Below are 19,309 nucleotides of genomic sequence, written 5' to 3'. Positions count from 1 at the left end.
GTCAGCCTTGCCATTTTCAGAAGACATGGGTTCTTTCATACTGGTACTGGGAATCGGGTTAAATGTTCTACGTGTACCTCTGCATAAAATAACATTGTGCTCTAATCTGTTCCACGGTGAGGTGGCAGTTGGCATGCACCCTGGCTCTGCCAATGGAAGCTTTTATAATGATTTTGGGTAATGATGTAGCAGGGAGTCAGGTGAGGGCTGAGGTTCCACCTCCAGGTATTGTTGCTTCAGTGCCCCGGTGAGCAGTGAGCTGGACAAGAATGCAACGGAATTTCTGGATGTGTTTAAGGTGTGCGCTGTGATACGCCCAGTCAGCTGCACACAGTTGGATGACACCACTGAAAATGACAACATGCCACAGCAGTTTGATTTGACATTTCCTGACATTCCTTGGTCTGTTTCTCAGAGTGAGCTGGTGAAGGAGCAGCATGTTGACTTGTCTCTGAAGGATGTGATGGAGAGTGGTGTGATGGTAAGGTTAAAAACCATGCTCAGTGTTCCGAAGTGCCTTCAGAATGATGTGCTGATAAGAGAGCGGGTGCTTCAGGGGGAAAATATGGTTAGTGAGCCTGTTTACCAAGTTATTGTGCCTTCCAGGTTTTGCAGTATGGTGTTGCAAGATTCACACGATGAGTCTGGCCATTTGGGTGTCAGGAAAATATATGACCACATCTTGAGGTATTTCTTTTGGTCCTGATTGAAAAGAGATGTTTCTGCTTACATAAAGTCATGCCACATGAGTAAACCTAACCAGAGACTAAGACCCTCTCCATTGTGCCCAATACCAACTACAAGTCAGCCTTTTGAGCTTCTTATTATTAATTGGTTGGGCCCACTACCTCCTAAATCTGACACCAGTTACCTGTTGATGGTGATGTGCCAGAGCACAAGGTACCCAGCTGCATATCTGTTATGTGTGATCACACTCAGGTCTGTGGTGTGTGCTCTGTCACAATTTATGTACATCTTTGGTGTTCCCAGTGTAGTTCAGTCAGACCAGGGGGGTGAAACTTTTCATCTCACTTGTTTGCTCAGATTCTGAAACAATTGCACATTAAACATAATCAGACATCTGTTCACCAGCCAGGGCACCTAGAGCGTTTCAATCGTACACTTAAGTCAATGTTGCATGCATATTGTACCCAAATTAATGGAGACTGGGAAGAGGGTTTGCCCTGGCTATTGCTGTCTTCTAGGGAGGTTATCCAGGAGAGCAAGGACCAGAACAACCTTTTGTTTGGCACTTTTGCAGGACCATTGGAAAGAGGCACTCCCGCCACAAAACTTGATTGATTACATTCATGGCTTTAGGTATAGGCTTTATAAAGCCCAGGAAGTGGACAAGATCAAGTTAGTGTCTGCACAGAGCAGGATGAAAAAACTTTATGATAGTCAGGTAGAGAGTCATGTTTTTCTCGCAGGAGATCGGGTGCTAGCTCTGTTGCCCATTGCAACCTCTCCATTACAGAGTTCAGTGAAGTCTTCTGGCCCATATTCTGTTGAAAAGGTGTTGTCAGATCAGAAATATTTAATAGCTACTCCTAACCGTAGAGCCTCTACTCTACTCTAGCTCTGTCAGCTCTGTCCACTCCTGTGCGCATCAGTCAGTTAGTAAGGCCCTGATGAAGCTGTTCTTTATGGTCAACTTAAAAAGTGAGTCCTTGCAGAATCTGGATGATTTATTGGGTCATTTGAAGGTTTCCAAAAACGGTTAACTTGCTGACTTAATTAAACAATACCCATATTTGTTTGGCAATACGCCTATGTGCACACATTTGATTAAGCATGATATAGATGTTGGAGACTCTGAACTGATTAGCCAGAGGTTTTATCATGGTCATCCGCAGACAAGGAAATATCTTTATGCAGAGGTCATGTATATGCTTGATAATTGTATTGCAGAGCCATCGTCATCCAGTTGGGCATCAACTTGCCTGCTGGTACCTAGGGTCAGACAACACTCCAAGATTCTGTTCAGATTTCCGCAAGGTAAATGATGTTACAGAGCCAGACTCTCTTCCACTTCCATGTATGGAAGACTGTGTTGACCAGATGGGGTCTGCTAAGTTCATCAGTAGGTTTGACCTGCTGAAGGGCTATTGGCAAGTCCCTTTGGCTAAAAGAGTGCGAGAGGTTGCTGCATTCATTATGCCCACAGACTGGGAAGAGTGCCCTAATGTGTATTTATTTGCTCTCTGTTTTGTTCCGTCTTCCTGTAGGCCTCTCTCTTTCCTCTTAAATAAGCTTTCATGTGTTGGGGTCTCCCTTTGGTCCCGTGGTGTATGTTTGTGTGTTGCAGATCTTTGGATGGGTGGAGCTGACATGCCATTGAGTACTAAATGGGAACACCTGGCCAGTATCCCTGAACTTAAACTTAAAGGCTCCAGTTTGGAGAATGTCGTGGTGTCTAGCTGTAAATTTGCAGATTGCAACCAACTGAATACCCCTCTCCTCATCCTCCCCTTCCAAGCATGGAGGAGAACCTTCGACGGCCACGAAATCCACGAGAAACGCGAAAGGCCCTCTCTAGAGCCAGTGTTTGATTTGTCCCTTTTGGGCTGCTGTAGAAACGTGAGGTAGTTCAGGCAGTTCATCATGACAGGCAGGCATGATATAAATGGCTCATTCTAAGGTAACGAAAATACAACAATTCTTATTTTCATGTGATTATACACTAATAATTTGTTTTTCGTTACCCTTTTGTTTGTTTTTTTAAACTGACAACACGCACCTCACATTAGTCATCACATTCATACACTTTCAAACATCACAGACAATGATTTTCACACTTCATTGCATTTACTTTTGTTACTTACTTTAATAAATTTAAAGTTCGACGTGCGTCTCCCTCTTTTGTTGTGGCCCACGCGCCAATCATAACAAGAACCATTGCTTGTGTGAAATACAAAGCCACACAGTAAACCCCTGAGAAGGTGCATCCGCACTTTCCACACTGTTACATAATAGATGGCAAAGGAGAAAGGAAGCACAAAAGAAAGAGGGAGACTACTGTGATATGTGTGTGTGTATGTGTGTGTGCGCGCGTGTGTGTTTGTGTGTGTGTGTGTGTGTGTGTGTGTGTGCGCGCATGTGTGTTGCAGTGGAGGGAGGGACAGAGAGAAAACTAATTAGCACAGCACTTTAAGCATCACGGGCCACAGACTGCTGCAAGTGGGGACTGCCACAGACAATCCCAGTCAATTTTCCCACTCAGCGGAGAGAGCTGAGGCATGCTCTGACATTGTGTTTTATCTCAGCGGGCCTCTTCACTCATGTCAAGAGCTGGAGAGAGAGAGAGGAAGAAAGAGAAAGAGAAGGAGGCAAGGTTGTTGGTCAGAGAGTGAAAAAAGAGGAGGAATTAAGAAGAGAAAGAGCAAAATAGAGTAACAGCGCAAAAGGGAGGCAGCTTAGGAGCAAAATCCAGGAAGACAAAGACACAGGCAGAGAGGGAGATAAAGACGGAGCTGCAGGACGTGGACAGCAATATTTGAATAGTTGCATGTATAAAAGAAATGTTGTTGTCTTTAAATATGCAAATGATGTTTAAAAAGAAAGGCAGTGTCTCAAAAATATTGGTGGTCCACTGATAATACATCACTATATCTAACCAATGGCATTTGCAAAAATTTAAGTGGATGTAGCTTATTCTCAGGAGACAGGGATGTGTGACCTGGAAGCAGCTCAATTGTGGATATGTTTCTCAGGTTTGAAAATAATGACTGCCATTTGTGAGAATCATATGGATTTTGTGTTTAATGTTGCAATGCAGAGTTTGACTTACAACAGGGTTACTATGTGTATTTGATAAATACTGCACTGAAGCTCCTGAATATGTGGAATAAATACAGTGCATCACCCAACATGAAGACAATAGTCGCATGTAAGCTCTGTCCTGCAAGTGCTCATATGGCCCCCGTGTATGCACTTGTATCTAATCTGAATAAATCATTGTATGAGACAGTCTTTGCACCTTAACAGCTCTATTTTTATGGTCTGTCTACCATTCGCATAGATGCACAATACACATCTACCTCGTCACACGCTGCAGTGTGCATCAGACCAAACAGTTGGTCCACTGCAAATCCTCATGAATATCTTAGGTGGAATATGTCAACATATTGGCTTTGTTTTGGCTAAAAACCAGCAAAGGACGTGACAGTGCTAGAAGATTAAATATTGTTAAGAATTGTGCATGTTTCTCCTCCTACCTCCTTTGTGGTCGGTATACACTAGCTTTGCAAAAGGAGAATTAAAAAAATTGTGGAACAAATTAATGAAGTAGAATGTAATTCAATATTAGGAAGATCTTTAAATGATGCTGTTAAACATTAAATATTAAGTGTAACAATCCAAATGAAGTTTATTCATTATGCAATGATCTCTGTTTCATGGATTATATCTCCCCATGCATGCTCCTCTTTCATTCTCTTATTTCCAGACACTAATCACCGCACACACCCTGTGAAATGATCGCTCAGTCATTCTCTGCCATTCTCCATGTGGGGGCGAGCACAATAAATGAAAATACAGAAGGAGTGTTGGAGACTTAAGCAAAAACAAGAGTGCTTTCTCTGTTTCTCCCACCCCGATCTTGCTTTCACACACACACAGACGCAGAATCTGTGGGAATTCATTAGCCAGCCACTGATTTATGCCGCACTGTTGTCAGCGCATAATTAGCAGTTGAGGATTGTTTATGATGGCTTTGCAAGTGGAGTGGAAAGTGTGCAGCGAGGAGTGTGGTCCAAGGTCAGGAAGTGGGAAGGAATAAAGAAAGAAACAAACACAAACAAAACAATGAGAGCAGATAAAAAGGAGGCACATTTAAATACAAGCTTGAGTTCATAACGAGAAAACGGTTTGTTTTTACTCATGTCAACATTAGAAATCACACAATAAATGTATTTCCTCATTAACACAAAAATATGATTTTGTAAAAGCTTGTTATGTTGAGATCGAGCAATAATTATATTGTGCTCACAAGGAAACAAGTAGTAATTATCCTCACTGGTCTCCTATAAGATCCTGATATGTGTACCAAGTTGTATAATTACAGCCCAAACCCAGCTAAGGTTACAGACCATCATAAGATGCACCATGCAGCAACACACCAATTAAAAAGTTTTCATTTTACAAATATTTTTATTGCTCCTTTGTCTTCATTTACCCAACAAAAACCTCTAGTGGCAGTATGATGTTTGTCAGGGTGGAACTCTAGTTGCAAAACCTGAAAGCAAGTTTGTTTTAAGGCAATATTTGTGCCTAAACCTAACCAAACCTTGAAGAAATAGTTCAACATTTAGGGAAATTAACTTTTTTCTGATATTCAAATGAGAAAATTAACACCACCTTCAAGTCTGTGCATTATCCAAGGAGCTGGTGCCAGGAGGCAATTGGCGTAGCTTAGCATAGACTGGAAACAGTAAATAGTTACAGCACTTAAAGAGGATTTATTATGCAAATTTTCAGGTCTATATTTTTAATCTGGGGCTCTACTGGAATAGTTTTGCATGATTCACAGTTCAAAGAACTCCTTATTTAACTCATACTGGCTTTTTATGCAGCCCCTCAGTTCAACCTCTGTCTGAAACAGGCCGTTTTAGCTCCTGTCCCTTTAAGGCCGCCCTCCTGATGAACCCACTCTGCTTGGCCCGCTCTCTGGAAGCTGTTCCTCAGCAGACATTAACAAACCATTCAACAAACTATAGTAGTAGGATTTCACTACTTTTTCTCATTCTTTACTCAAAATTTCAACTTCTTAAATACATCTGTACATGTTTGAGCTGAAATCCGACATATGAAATATGAGAGTGGACAATGCAAACAACAAATGGAAAAACCTTTTCAACAACCTTAGCAACAAAGGGCATGCGAGACAAGCCAATATCAGCTTGTCAGCAAGGTAAAAAAAAAAAAAAGGACGTCACAAATAAAGCTCTCAGAGCAGGTTGATGCCCTAGCATTTGACTTGCAGGCAGCATTTCTACATATGTAACCTCAAGTTGTAGAACTTTTACCATGTTTAACATAGATATTCACCATCATAATAGTATATAAATAACAGAAAATCACAAAAGCATAATATGTCTCCTTTAATTCCCCCCTAAATCACATGCTGTCATCTTTACATCTCTGTGTACAAATTAGGCAAATAAGATGCAAGTTAATTTGTGAACAGGTGCTGAACAGGTGCTAGTAGGTGAATTTTTAAACTATTGGACACAGCCAGGGTAGATGCTTCCCTGTGCTTCCACTATTTACGCCAAGCTTCTTTTAACCATGGTGTGGTATGTCAGAAAATGTTAATATTGCTCATTTAAAAAAAAAAAAATCAATGAGAGATAACAAAGTTTGTCATTTAGCTTGGAGGACTCGGAGTTTTTGCATTTTTGGGCCGTAATTTGTTCATATTTTAAAAATGCCTTCAGAGAAACTGTGTCCTTGTTGTACCTTTGCATAATTTTATCTGATGTCAGTTTGAATGGACAAACTGCCATTGAGTTTTCTTCCCTTCTTCAAATTCTCTAATTAACTGTGACTGTATTATACATCAGATTGGGGCAGTTCATCGACCATGTAGTCATGGAACGGATTGGCTAGCGGTCTGTCCAATATTGCTATAGGCTACCATGTTTGGTGGAGAAAGGTCAGCGGATTGATATTCGCCCATGCTGAGCATCCTTTTTGTTTGTGAGCACACACACACATTCACTAACACACTTTTGGGACACAGAGCCAACAGCCATCATTATCCCTCTCTGTGCCTTTAACTTGCACACATACACACACACACACTTCAACACACACACACACACAGCGCAGAAAATCAAAAGGCATGTTCATCTCAGAAGGAGGCTGAATCAGTGTCTCATCTGATCACAGGTCAGCCGGCCTCCCTTCAGCAAAGCATGGCTCACAGTGTGTGCGTTTTATGTTTATGTGTGTGTATGTGTGTCAAATCAATACCCAGTTACAGACAGCTCAGCCCCACCCTGCCTCAGGGCCTGGGCTCCAGGGAACACACATACACACCTACACACAGTAAGAAAAAAAAAAAAGAGTCTGAGCTTTTAACCACCACATATGAGTCTATCTCTGCATCTGGCGCAAAGAGAGAAAAAAGAGAAAGAAAGCAAAGATAGGGAATGGTAAGGCGGCTGTGGACAGTAACCCCATGAGAAACTCGTCAAATCATGTGACCAGAAACACAACAGGGAGAAGAGAGGGGAAAAAAAAGGAGGGAGCGAGAGATTAAAAATGACAGATAAGGAGTCAGAGCGACAAGGACAAAGAGAAAGCAGAAAGAAGAAATATGCAGACTGCAGAAAAAATAAAGACCCAGCAAAAAATGTGAATTGATGGCCTTTGATTTTTTTTTTTTTTTTTTTTTTTTGCTGTCCTTTCTCCTGCCGTAGCATAAATGACAATGTGTCATACAAGCCCAGCTGTGATTTTCCAAATCCCCCTTCACAGCTTTGTGACAGTGCGTGGAGGTGAGTCTCTTCTTGCTGTTGGAGTTCCCTGTAGCCGACAGCAGTTTCTCCTCCGTTTGTGCTTTTTACAGGCTTCTTTTATTGGTAGCTTTCTGAAAGTGTGGAGTTAGTACGAGATGAAGGAAGAGGAAGAGAATGAGAGAGGGAGATTCCTTCAGGCGTACGCTGTGCTCCTAACGTCCTGCCAAGGTGTAAATTGAACTGAAAATGTGATTTGACTTTGATTAAAAACTTCTGCATTTCAATATTTCATATCATTTTCAACCCTGCCCCGTTCAGCCTCAATGTTTCCCACTGAGAACTTAAAATTTCTTTCTATAAGGCTTTTTTGGTTTAAAAGAAATAAATCGACATAGGAAATAGGCTTATTCATTTTAATTTTGAGAGTTAGATGATAAGTTTGACCACTCTAATGTATGTATGGTCAATATGAAGCTATCACAGGGAGTTTGTTAGCTTAGCTTAGCACAAAGACTGGAAACAGGGTGAAACAGCTAGCCAGGCTCTGTCTGAAGAAAATAACATCAGCCTACCAGCACCTCTAAAGCTCACTAGGTAACATTTTATATCTTGTTTGTTTAGCTGTTTCCCATCTTATGCTAAGCTCACGCGTCTCCTGGCTGTAGCTACACATTAGCTTGTCTACTTGTACTGTAATCTTTTAAGAAGTGCATAACTAGTCGTCATAGGAAAATTATTAAATCTTAGTAACCAAACTGACACAATACTCTTTCACTTCTGTTTAGTTTTGACTAATTGTTTGAGCAACGCGAAAAGCGTAAAATATAAAAACTAGAGTAAAGACAGGTCAACAAGTCAACTTCCCTCCAAAATAGGACATTATTTTCATTATGAATATTCCTGCAAGGATTACTACAAGTTAATCAGATTTTTAAAACCACATTTAAGGATCCCGTCAATAAAAATTACTTTACAGTTTCTGTGTTACAAGTCTTATCACAAAATATTCTGTTGCCTGGCAAAAAACTTCCTTTGTCTGCTGGAGAAATTAGAAAATGAAACAGTTCAGTGCTTAGCTCTTGTGCAAAGCATTTCGAACAATCTGGTCCTACTGAAATTTAACCGAAATGTTGTTCACACCTACAGCCAGTGTGGTCTTTAAGATAACATTGTAATAATATCTTACATAGCCCATGTTGGGCAACCAGAAGTAAACATGTTAGCAGATTAGCTTGCTAGCTCGGCTACCCCAGTCCATCACTTGACCCTCACTTTGCAGGTTGTTGCAGTCTGTCGAGTCTCCCCAAGAAATAGTTTGGCACATGACACGTTATAAGATAATTAATTGGTGAGCTTTAGGGGTGCTGGCAGGCAGATTTTGTTAACTTTCAACAGAGCCAGTTTAGCTTTTTTCCGCTACATGCAGAATTAAGCTAACCAGTTGTAGCTTTGTATTTATTGGACAAATATGAGATTGGTATCTTGTCATCTAACTCTTGACAATAAAGTCAACAAGTGTATTTCCCAAATATCAAGTTATTTCTTTAAGCTGTAAATCATTTCACTTATAAATGATGGTAGCCTCTACGTATATCTAAGCATGCATAATGCACACGTCACCACCTTAACAATCAAAATCAGCACTCTCTTTTCATGTTCGATTCATTTGAGAGGAAACAAATGACCTCTTAAATGACTATTGATTGGATTTCCCTTTATCCTCTTTTTCTGGAATATTCCAAAGACCCCAAATGGCATCTCAGAAATTTCATTCATCAACAAACACCTTTTGATTCCACCCATGCGCAGCACAGCCTTACCTAATCAAAACGCAAACCACAGATGGATGAAGAGAAATAGATTAGAAAGTCAGTTTCTTCAACGCTCTGCTCAGAATTTATTGATTGCCTTCCCTTTCTGCCCCCCCTTGTTTCTTCCCTTCTCTCTCCCTTCCACTGAATTTTGTGAAACTGCTGTAATCACCGGCAATTTGCAGGGTGCCTCGCAGCTGGACTCTTGCCCACTGCTGACAGAGTGCAAGCATGTCGGTGTGTAAAGATACTGTATGTGTGTGTGTATGTGTGTGATGCAAGGTAGGCACAAAAATTACTTTCTGTGTGCATTTATGAGTGTTTATATGCATGTGTGTGCATATGTGTGTGTTGAAAAAGGTCTATTTTGGGAAAATGGGGACCATTTCAGTATTAGATTTGGTGTATAGGCTGATGTCCGGGGAGGGACAGGAAGAGATTTTTATAGACTGTTGATTACCTTGGGGGGTCCCTTGACTTAAATTGAGTTGGGGGCCAGACACACACACATACACACACCCGGATACATTTTCAGCCCATACACCTTCAGCTCTGTTGGCTTCAAATCTCTTTCCTCATCCCAGGTTGTATTACTGTGCAATCATTGCATTACACTATTACTTAATCTTCACAGGATTTGAGTGAATCTATCACACTAGAGATTAGATTGTGTTTATGATATACTTATGCATCAAAATGTGCTATAATATGGTGAAAACATGTTTCATGTTTTTTATTTCAGTCAGTTTTTCATTGATACACTTCAGAAAATGTGGGTTTCTTTCATTGGTTATGTAAAGATTACTTGTAGCTGGGGCCAAATGTACATTTATGCAAAACTTGCATTTTTTCAAAACTATCTCCAAACATTGACTTTGCTTTAGGCGTTTTTCAGAAATGCTTAAAATTGTTAAGTTGATAAAATAAATGCTATAAGTGCTATATGGGTGAGCAGAAAATCTTCACCCAAGCTTTTGAGCATTAACATATGGTATATTGAAAAAGATGCTAGCAAAAGCCAATGTGTAATCTAAATAAATACTAATACACAAGGACTGTAGCAAACTATCTATATGTGTTAGTTGCATTATTTATCAGTGCATGCTGTTTTGTGCATGCTGGATGTTGCTATGCTCCTTTGTAAATGTCAACTTTGTAAGATATGTTGTTTTACTCAATTTCTATCATGCCTCTTCAACATCAGTGGTTCAGTTGTCTGTTTTTGTCTATTTTAAAAACACAAATGCAAATACTGAAAATAATAATGCATCTAATTTCTAAAAGCAGAACCTTCAAAAAACAACCACAGCACACTTGAGAGGAAAAGTGGGTGCTGCTGTTTGATTTCCCAATGCCCTTCCAGACCGCAGCTGTCAGCGTCGAGACTTTCAAAATGAGTCTGTCCTACAGCAGCTGGAAAATCCGCTGACATTAGATGTGAGAGGAAAAGTCCTAACGCAGCTCTGGTTACATTTTACATGAGACTGAGAGTAAGGCTGGCTGGAATGAAAAGTACATTAAATTTCCTGCTTTGCTTTTTCCATTTGATTGCACAAATTGGAAATGAAATCGACAAGAAATTCCATATCGCGGCATGTAATATCATGTAATTACGTAATGATCATTAAGAGACCATGGATTATTAAGCTTTTTATTGTCACGGATGTTGTTAGGAACACTGCCAAACATGATTGCATCCCATTAATTTTCAACTTGGTTTGTATCATATAATAGCCATAACTGCAGAGATGTGTTTCCCTTTGGGCGTCTGTCCTTCGATTATCGTTTTTATTATACATTTAAGAGCTGTACAAAATCATATTATCAACATGAGTTAGTCGATGCTTAACTGATATTCTGATGTTAGTTATTACAGAAAATACAGTTATTTAATTAAAGAGAAACAGCTCGTACATTCAGATAGAGTTCACAGTTTTCATTCACACGCACCCTTTTCACAACATGAAAGAATACAATTAACTTCAGTTGCAGCGATGAGAGTCACCATGACAGCACAACCACTTAGACCCTGAACTCTCCTTGAGTAAAGAATGCGCCGACAATAAAAAGTTTATCCACAGACACTTGATGAGAAAAGGAGACACCTACATACCACCTAATCGCTTTCCCACACACACACACACACACACACACACACACACACACACACACACACACAAAATGGATGAGTGCCATCCGTTCCAGGGAAACATCAATAGCCCTGACAGCTGATAGGTGTGATAATAATATCAGGACAGCTTGCCGCTATTTGCAATAGACTTACAGTAGCAATCATTAGGAAAAAGGGAGTTGTTATACAATGGGGAAGGACCACACAATCCTCTGACAGACAAAGAAAAAAGTGGACAAGAAAATGTGTCTTTAATAAGCCCCAAGACCAATAAAAAAGAAAATAATCCTCATTTTCTGAGCGTTTATTTTTTTTCACAACAATGGACATTCAACTCCTTGTCCATTTGTCATGCTTTCACTGAGGATAAGTCACCACAAGCTCTGTCCCATGAGGAGCAGAGGAGTGAATGGGAAGAGTAGAAATGCAAGGGCAAACATACAGTAGCAGCTGTTGGAATCCCTAATCTTCAACGATAGCAAAGAACCACAACACACACACGCTTCCTTTTCATCTTTTACACAATATCCCAAGACGCTACATGCGGTCACCCTGAACCCGGCTTTTTCACACCCTCTGATGGTTTCCCCCCCCAAGAGATGAGAAGGACATACTGTATGGGCACTACTCTCTGAAAGTCAATGAAGGAAATATTATAATTGCCTGGGGTGTGTTGGTCAATCAGACAAACTGTAGCAAAATACCTCTGGGAGGAGGACGACACACACATATTACCAAAGTCACAAAGAGAAACCACACTCTTGCTCGTGGTGTGCTTTCATGCTTTGTGTCGTCAAATCACCAGTCACCGTCACGTATCTACAGTCTGGAGCCCTCATGTCTGCACTTAAAGGCACTCCACATAGTCCCAGCAGAAACTGGATGCTTTTTAGACAGCTGATGGCAGGGCTGGCCATAATTTTTCTGCCATTTCACTTAGTTTAAAGTGAAACTGCTTTTTACACCAGACATCCGTTATTCATTGATATTCACTGAGCTGAATGCGAGTTGACGTCGGTCTTGCTTTAGTGATGCATTTTTTAGATAAAGAGGAGAACAAGTTACTCGCAGGCGTATCGTTTAAAGCATCTTATTGCTTCTGTTGCCATGTCATCTCACTCTCTTCTTTTCATCCATTTTGTTCTCTTGTTAGGGATGTGACATCGACCCAATGGGGATGCTATAATTAAAGGTCAAGATTTATAAACTTGAAAGGCCATAGCATGACAATGTGATGAATTATTATTAATTCACTGGTTAGTTTATTTAAAGGGGACATAACACGCTTTTTGTGATTTTCTATACTGATTTATATACTGTTATAATGTCGGATGTCTATGTTAAACATGGTCAAAGCTCCAAGACATGAGGTGAAAGTAACCAGAGTGGGTTCATTAGGAGGGAGGCCTTGAGGAGAAAGGAGCTAAAACGGCCTGTTTCAGACAGAGGCTGAACCGAGGGGCTGCATAAAAGAGCCAGTATAAAATAAATAAGGAGTTTTTTTTAACTGTAAATCATGCAAAGATATTCCAGTAGAGCCCTAGAATATAAATATAGACCTAGAAATGTGTGTGATATGTTCCCTTTAAATGTCCCGCATCCATATAGGCTTTCAAGACGCTAGACACATTAAAAAAAATTCAGTTCAATTTACATAACTGAAATGCCTAATTATGGAGGACACACTGTAGTCTGTCTTATACTGAGTGCCACACATTTTCTGCAAATCTTGCCACAATTATAATTTTCTCATTAAAAAAAAACTCCACATCCAGCATTACCATCAGGATTCTTAAAATTGAGTTATTTCAAATTAATTAATTTATTTTAGACTGTATCGTCCAATTTTAAGCCCTGGAAGGTCACCCTGACAGGTGGGGTTATAATGACTCCTATGTCTATCCATATCCTACAATCATTAAATTCAAGATCTACTTTGCAGGTCTTGAGCTTCGGATAATGGCTTCTATCAGATACCGGAAACCTCACTGCACACACACACACACACACACACACACACACACACACACACACACATACCACACGCTTACACACACTTTTCTTATGTATCACAAAGCTATTTTTAGATGCCTACAGATCTTCATTTAGTATCAGCCATGAGCTTGGATGGGCCATTTTTACAGAGATAATGTCCAGAGCCAAATGAATAATTGCGAAGCAGTCTGGTAACATGAGAGGGATCCGTTTCTAATTTTAGCGTATTTACTATGCCCTGTTTATAGTGTGAGCGTAAATGGATCTTTAAATAGAATAAACGTCAAGCTCAGTTTGAAAATAGGTGGTATTACTGCTCATACATCATGATGCTAAAGGCTTGAGTACATACATGCAGCCACACTCTGTAATCGGCAGAATTTTCTGATAGTCCCATCAATCAGTACAGACAGACTGCTGTTAGCTGAGGCTGTACTTTCACTTCACTGTGTGTGTGTGTGTGTGTGTGTGTGTGTGTGTGTGTGTGTGTGTGTGTGTGTGTGTGTGTAGGAGTCTCTCCCAGAGTGACAGGGTTCTCAACACAGCACAACGTTTAACGGAGGAAAAGCGAGGAGGGCTCATGACAGGTTGCAGCGGTCATGGTTTATTTGACAGGCGCTCCCCTCACAACCCCCCGTCAAATGACTGAGTGCCAGGACTGACGGCTGACATCGCGGTAGAAACTAAGAAACAGTCCAGCACAGACGCCGACGCTGCCATTTCAGCAGGGGTCGGTCGGGTCGGCCGAGCCACTGACGGTCGAGGTAGATGTTGCTGAAAAGGCACGAAACCTATACCTTTGTCCAGGAAATGCTTTTCTCATACAGGCTCTCTTCTGCAGGTTTTCTTCACCGTTCTTTCTGTGACAGGTGCATTAGCCAAGATGCACTTCCTTAGCTACCTACAAATGTAGTTCAAAGATCAAATTGTTGTTCAAACATAGTATTGGGTGAAACAAACATGCAGAGGATTTGATGAGGAGGCTTTCTGAGCCTTTTGGAGGCTCCATGTGTATCCTTCATGTCTAACAAACATGTTGAGTGCATTTCCTTCCTCTTAAAACAAATTGTAATATTTCCATACTTGCATTGTTTACATAAAGCTAGCAGTATTCTTCTTTCTTGTGTTTTGCTTCACGTTTTTTGGTGCCACCAACCTGCCAACAAGTGGAATAGCATGAAACCACTGGCAGGATTGTTTATCATATCACCCACACGTTTGTGCATGTACATGTGTATCCTTATGAGTGAGCTAGTAAAGCAGGAGGTGCAGACAAAACTGGGGCCCACTCATCAAAACTTCACAACTCTGCAGGGTATGTTTAATTCAGTAATGCATTTAAGTTAAGAGAGGGCCTGATGACTCTCACCTATCTTCAAACACAGGAGCTAAATTTCTCGTCACCCTAAGATTAAATTACATTTTGAGTCATAATATGTGGTTTCTTTATTGTGTTTTGTGTTTACTGGACAATTGTGGGAAAAAAATTATATGTCAGATCACAAAGCATAACAAAAGATGGGATACATTCTTTGCACATTCCCTCTGAGACAGTGGAGTCCATTATTGTGACTTAGAAAAGAGTCCAGCCAAACTCCTCCAGTTGGAGATTTCACTAATGACTGTACCACTGAAAGGGGTTATAATTCATACATTCCCAAGGCACAGAAAGAAGTTGCAAATATAATAATGAAGATATGAATTTATGCAAGATGTTCATGCACCACTCACAAATGAAAATTAGTTTCACAGTATCAACATATTAATAAGTAATGAGTAAACAGCATGCACGCACAGTTGTGTCTACATGCTTGCGTTTTAACATTAGTCATCGTTATATCGTGTTCTGCTTACATTGTTAGCCATCTATATCAGTGATGCCCAATCTGCTATTAAAAAAATCAATGAAATGCTGTATGTCTTGCTTATTTAAAAAAAAAATGGATAAAGTGATCAAATTTGATACAAGAAATGTGTGCTGACATCTGTTTTGACATTAAAATGTTTCCAGAAACACTGCAAATGCAATGAGACAAAAGGGACAAATTAATTACTACATACTGCACTGCATAATATATATCCATCACCCACTGCAGTTTGTATATAGTGTGTCCTGTATAGCTAGATGGAATGAGGCTCATTTGGTTGCTCATATATAGAAGCATATATGTATGCTGCATGTACTTTAAGCGTTTCGTAATTCGATAATTTAAGCTGACAATGGATGACAATATATTTCCATTGGCTTAATCCTCCAGCACCACAATGCATGTGGAAATGTACAGTCAGATGTGCTAATGTGTGTGTGCTCCAGTGCTTTCAGCCCAGAGCAGAGTAGAGAGGCCAGCTGAAGATATGTTAAGCAACTCAGTATTGAATTTGAATATTTAACCAGCTTCCATTAAAGCACTGATTAATTTGAGGGCACTCCAGAAGTTACCAGAGCATGACAGAGAAAATGAGGAGGGAGGGACAGCAGGACAGAAGGAAAGAGAGCGTGTGTGTGTGTGGGTGGATGGGTGTTGGACAACTAAGTACGCACATGTAGGTGAAGTAGGTTACCATTTGCTATGACCTGTACCCCCGTGATTACTGTTGCTGAGCCTGTCAGGCTTTCCATTCTCACATGGCACGGATAACAGTTTACAATGATAAGAAAGGTGGAATACCACTTGAAATTCATAGTAGTTTTTTAAACAACTGATCTTTGATTTCAGGTAGAGGTAGATAAAAGCAGGCTTCTCATTTCAACAAGCGTCTATTATTCCACCTGAAATGACAACTGCTGCCAGCAGATTGTTATCAGCTGTAGCTACCTAACTAAATTAACTGAAAACACCATCCCCAGCTGACTTTTTAATCTTCCCAGCTGACTCAATTTTGTCAAGTGACTTAAATTTGTGCTTGATGGCTATATAGCTTGTATTGTGCTGAAACACTGAGGCAAAAAGTCTGCATCATAACCTGCTGATGATCCATGTAGAAGACCTGCAAATACAGAAAGAGCATTGCTGATGTATTGCAGACACTGTATAGCTAGTTAGTCCAAGTAAAGAGCAGACCAGAGGCTAAAAAGGCTAAAAAAAAAAAAAAAGTACCACACTCCAAGCTCTTTATATACAAGTATCATGTTACTACAGCTTCATATATCTTCATACAGCTCCAGCTTTAGCAAATGGTCAATATGTAAATGGTTCTTGTAATGTCACAAGTCTAGTAAATAACAGGAACAAGTTAATGTTGCACAGCGGCTTGAGACTCAAGTGTGGTCTGCGGGCAAAGTGAGCATGCACGACAACAGCAGCAATGTATGTAGGTCCCCGACATGGCTCAGACGTCACACACCGACTCAACGACCTGCTCAAGGCTGACAAAGCATTGGTGTGGGGCCCAGTGCAGGAACAGAAGAACCCATACTATCTTTTCATGATGTCAGCAAACGCACAATCATAAGTGCCGATGCCAGCAGCTATGGGTTGGGAGGTGTTCTCCTTCAGGACCACAATAGACAACTGCAGCCGGTTGCCTACTGTTTTTGCACCCTGACAGATGCCAAAAGCAGATGTGCACAGATCGAAAGGGAGTGTTTGGCTGTGGTCTGAGTATGTGAAAAGTTCTAAAAATACCTGTACAGCCTGAATAACTTCACTAACCAAACAGACCATATGCCATTGCTCCCACTTTTCATCGTTAAGGACATTGATGCAGTGCCACTTCGTTGTCAATGATTTCTCCTGAGATTTAATTCACCACAAAAATTGAGTATGTCTCTGGCAAACTGCTTGTAGTAGCTGATACACTATCAAGACACCCTTCTGCAGCACTACACCTGCAGACAACTGAACTGTCAGACAACATACTGGCCCTAAAAGAAGCCACACAGGCAGCACGGCTCATGATGTCAAGTTCACGTCTAGATGAAGTTAAAAAGCACACAAAGGATGACCTGAAGCTACAGGTGGTGATGCATTTTGTGAGTAATGGCTGAACAAAATATGCATCCAAAGTGCCAGACAGCATCAAGTCGTACTATACAGTGAAAGATTCTCTCACAACATGCCACAACTTGCTTCTCTATGGCAACACGATCGCCATTCTCAAATGCCTGAGGTCAGAGATAGTGGAATGACTTCATGATCATCACATGGGCATTATGAAGTGCTGCGAGTGTGCCAAACAGAGCGTCTGGTGTCCAGGCATCGGCATAGCCCAGCAAAAGTGGATCGAACACCACAAACAAAACCTGCTCAAAATAGAGAGCTGTTCATAACGACCCCTTTGCCAGATAGACCCTGCAAGAGAGTGGCTGCTGATATCTGTTAAGTGGACAAAAGAAACTACCTTGTGGTAGTCGATTACTTCTCCAGATATATTTAGCTTGCCTACTTACCGGACACAATGGGCCTCACAGTGAGGTCTCACCTCATTATCATCTTTGCAAGGTAGGGTTGCCCCACTATCCTGGTGACCGATAATGGGCCACAATTCTGCGGGCATCAGTTTCAACACTTTGCAAAGGCTTATGACTTTCACCATATCACAACAAGCCCAGTCAAATTCCCCCAGTCAGATGGTGCAGCTGAAAGAGCCGTGAGAACTGCTAAACACATTTTGAAGCAGAAGGATCCCTCACTTACCCTTCTCAGCTGTAGAGCTACCCCCATCCAAGCAACAGGTTATAGTCCAGCCCAATTGATGCTAGGCCATCAGATACAGACTCCCATTCCCACACTCGAAGAAAAGCTTATTCCCCAGTGGCCCGACATCACCCTGGTGAAAGCAGCAGACTCCAGAGCCAAAGCTGCCTATAATCACCACTACGATAGACGTCACTCCAGCCGCCTGTTGCCTCTGCTCAAGCCAGGTGAATCTGTTGCTGTCAAACTTGCAACTGCCACTGTTCTGCACAAATGCAACACCTAAAGATCCTACCTCATTCGCACCGATGATGGTGTTCTTCACAGGAACAGATGGCAACTGTGGCTATTGACCCCACCACTTCCACAGCCTGAGCTTGAGGAGGGAAAGGAAACTGACATGACAAACAAGGTGGAAACAGACAGCGGTCAACAACAATAAGACAAAAGGACAACAACACAGACAACAGCTGTTGTCATCACATCAAGAGCCATCTCACTTGAAAGACGTCATAGTTAATGCATAGAATGCTAATGAGACAGAATAATCCTCAGCATCTATGTGGGCAACCGGTAGACTACCTGGAAACCCTAGTTGGGGTCCATGTTATTGTTTTGAATAAGAAAAGAAGTCACTCTGTTAGCAATGAAGCAATTTAAAGAGCTAATATTGTTCAGCCCTGTTTAATGGCCTGTTACAGAGGAGTTCATTAGTTTAGTATTTGCTTTATTTTACATTGTCTAAATTTGATTTATTTGCATCTTTAGTTACTCAAAGGAGGGAAGGTGTAATGTAGTGAGTCTAGTAAATAATAGGGACTAGTTAACGCTGCGCAGTGGTTAGAGACTCAAGTGTTGGTGAGGGCAGTGTGAGCATGTGCAACAACAGCAGTAGCAATGCATGTATGTCCCTGACATGGCTCCTAATTAAAGCTTGGAAACTGAGAATACTCTCACAGACTGCTCATTAAACATTGCAGCTCTTGTACATTTAGCTCCTCTAAAATCATGTGACACTTAACAGTCACGTTTGCTTCTCTGTCAAACTATCTGTCACCTTCTCTGATGAAGCGAGGATCCTTCTCATCAGCAGGGGGGAGGGGTGACTACTGATAGGAGGTAAGAAATCCCTGGTGAAGGCAGTATGGAAAACCCTGCTACCCAAGAAGAAAAGCTTGATTGTGGGATAAATGTAACACCAGTGTGGGTTGCTGGTGTGTTGTCAACGTCCTTACAGACACTCATGGTCGGACATATTTTTAATCTGAATCT

General features: G+C 41.0%; 1 protein-coding gene and 1 long non-coding RNA gene across 2 annotated transcripts in view; one reads left to right on the top strand and one right to left on the bottom strand.

Annotated features, from left to right (window-relative positions):
- The window catches only part of LOC121889112, a 122,355-nt gene that overhangs the window by 60,232 nt on the left and 42,814 nt on the right, over positions 1 to 19,309 (bottom strand). The window lies entirely within an intron of this gene.
- On the top strand, positions 1,013 to 2,846 carry LOC121889116. The gene is made up of 2 exons (XR_006093441.1): positions 1,013 to 1,998; positions 2,309 to 2,846. It is a non-coding gene; the product is annotated as an uncharacterized LOC121889116 (long non-coding RNA).

Source organism: Thunnus maccoyii, chromosome 22 (genome assembly GCF_910596095.1).
Source record: "Thunnus maccoyii chromosome 22, fThuMac1.1, whole genome shotgun sequence".
Taxonomy (NCBI): domain Eukaryota; kingdom Metazoa; phylum Chordata; class Actinopteri; order Scombriformes; family Scombridae; genus Thunnus; species Thunnus maccoyii.
Note: the sequence above shows the minus strand (reverse complement) of the source record. Positions and strands in the feature narration are given on the sequence as shown.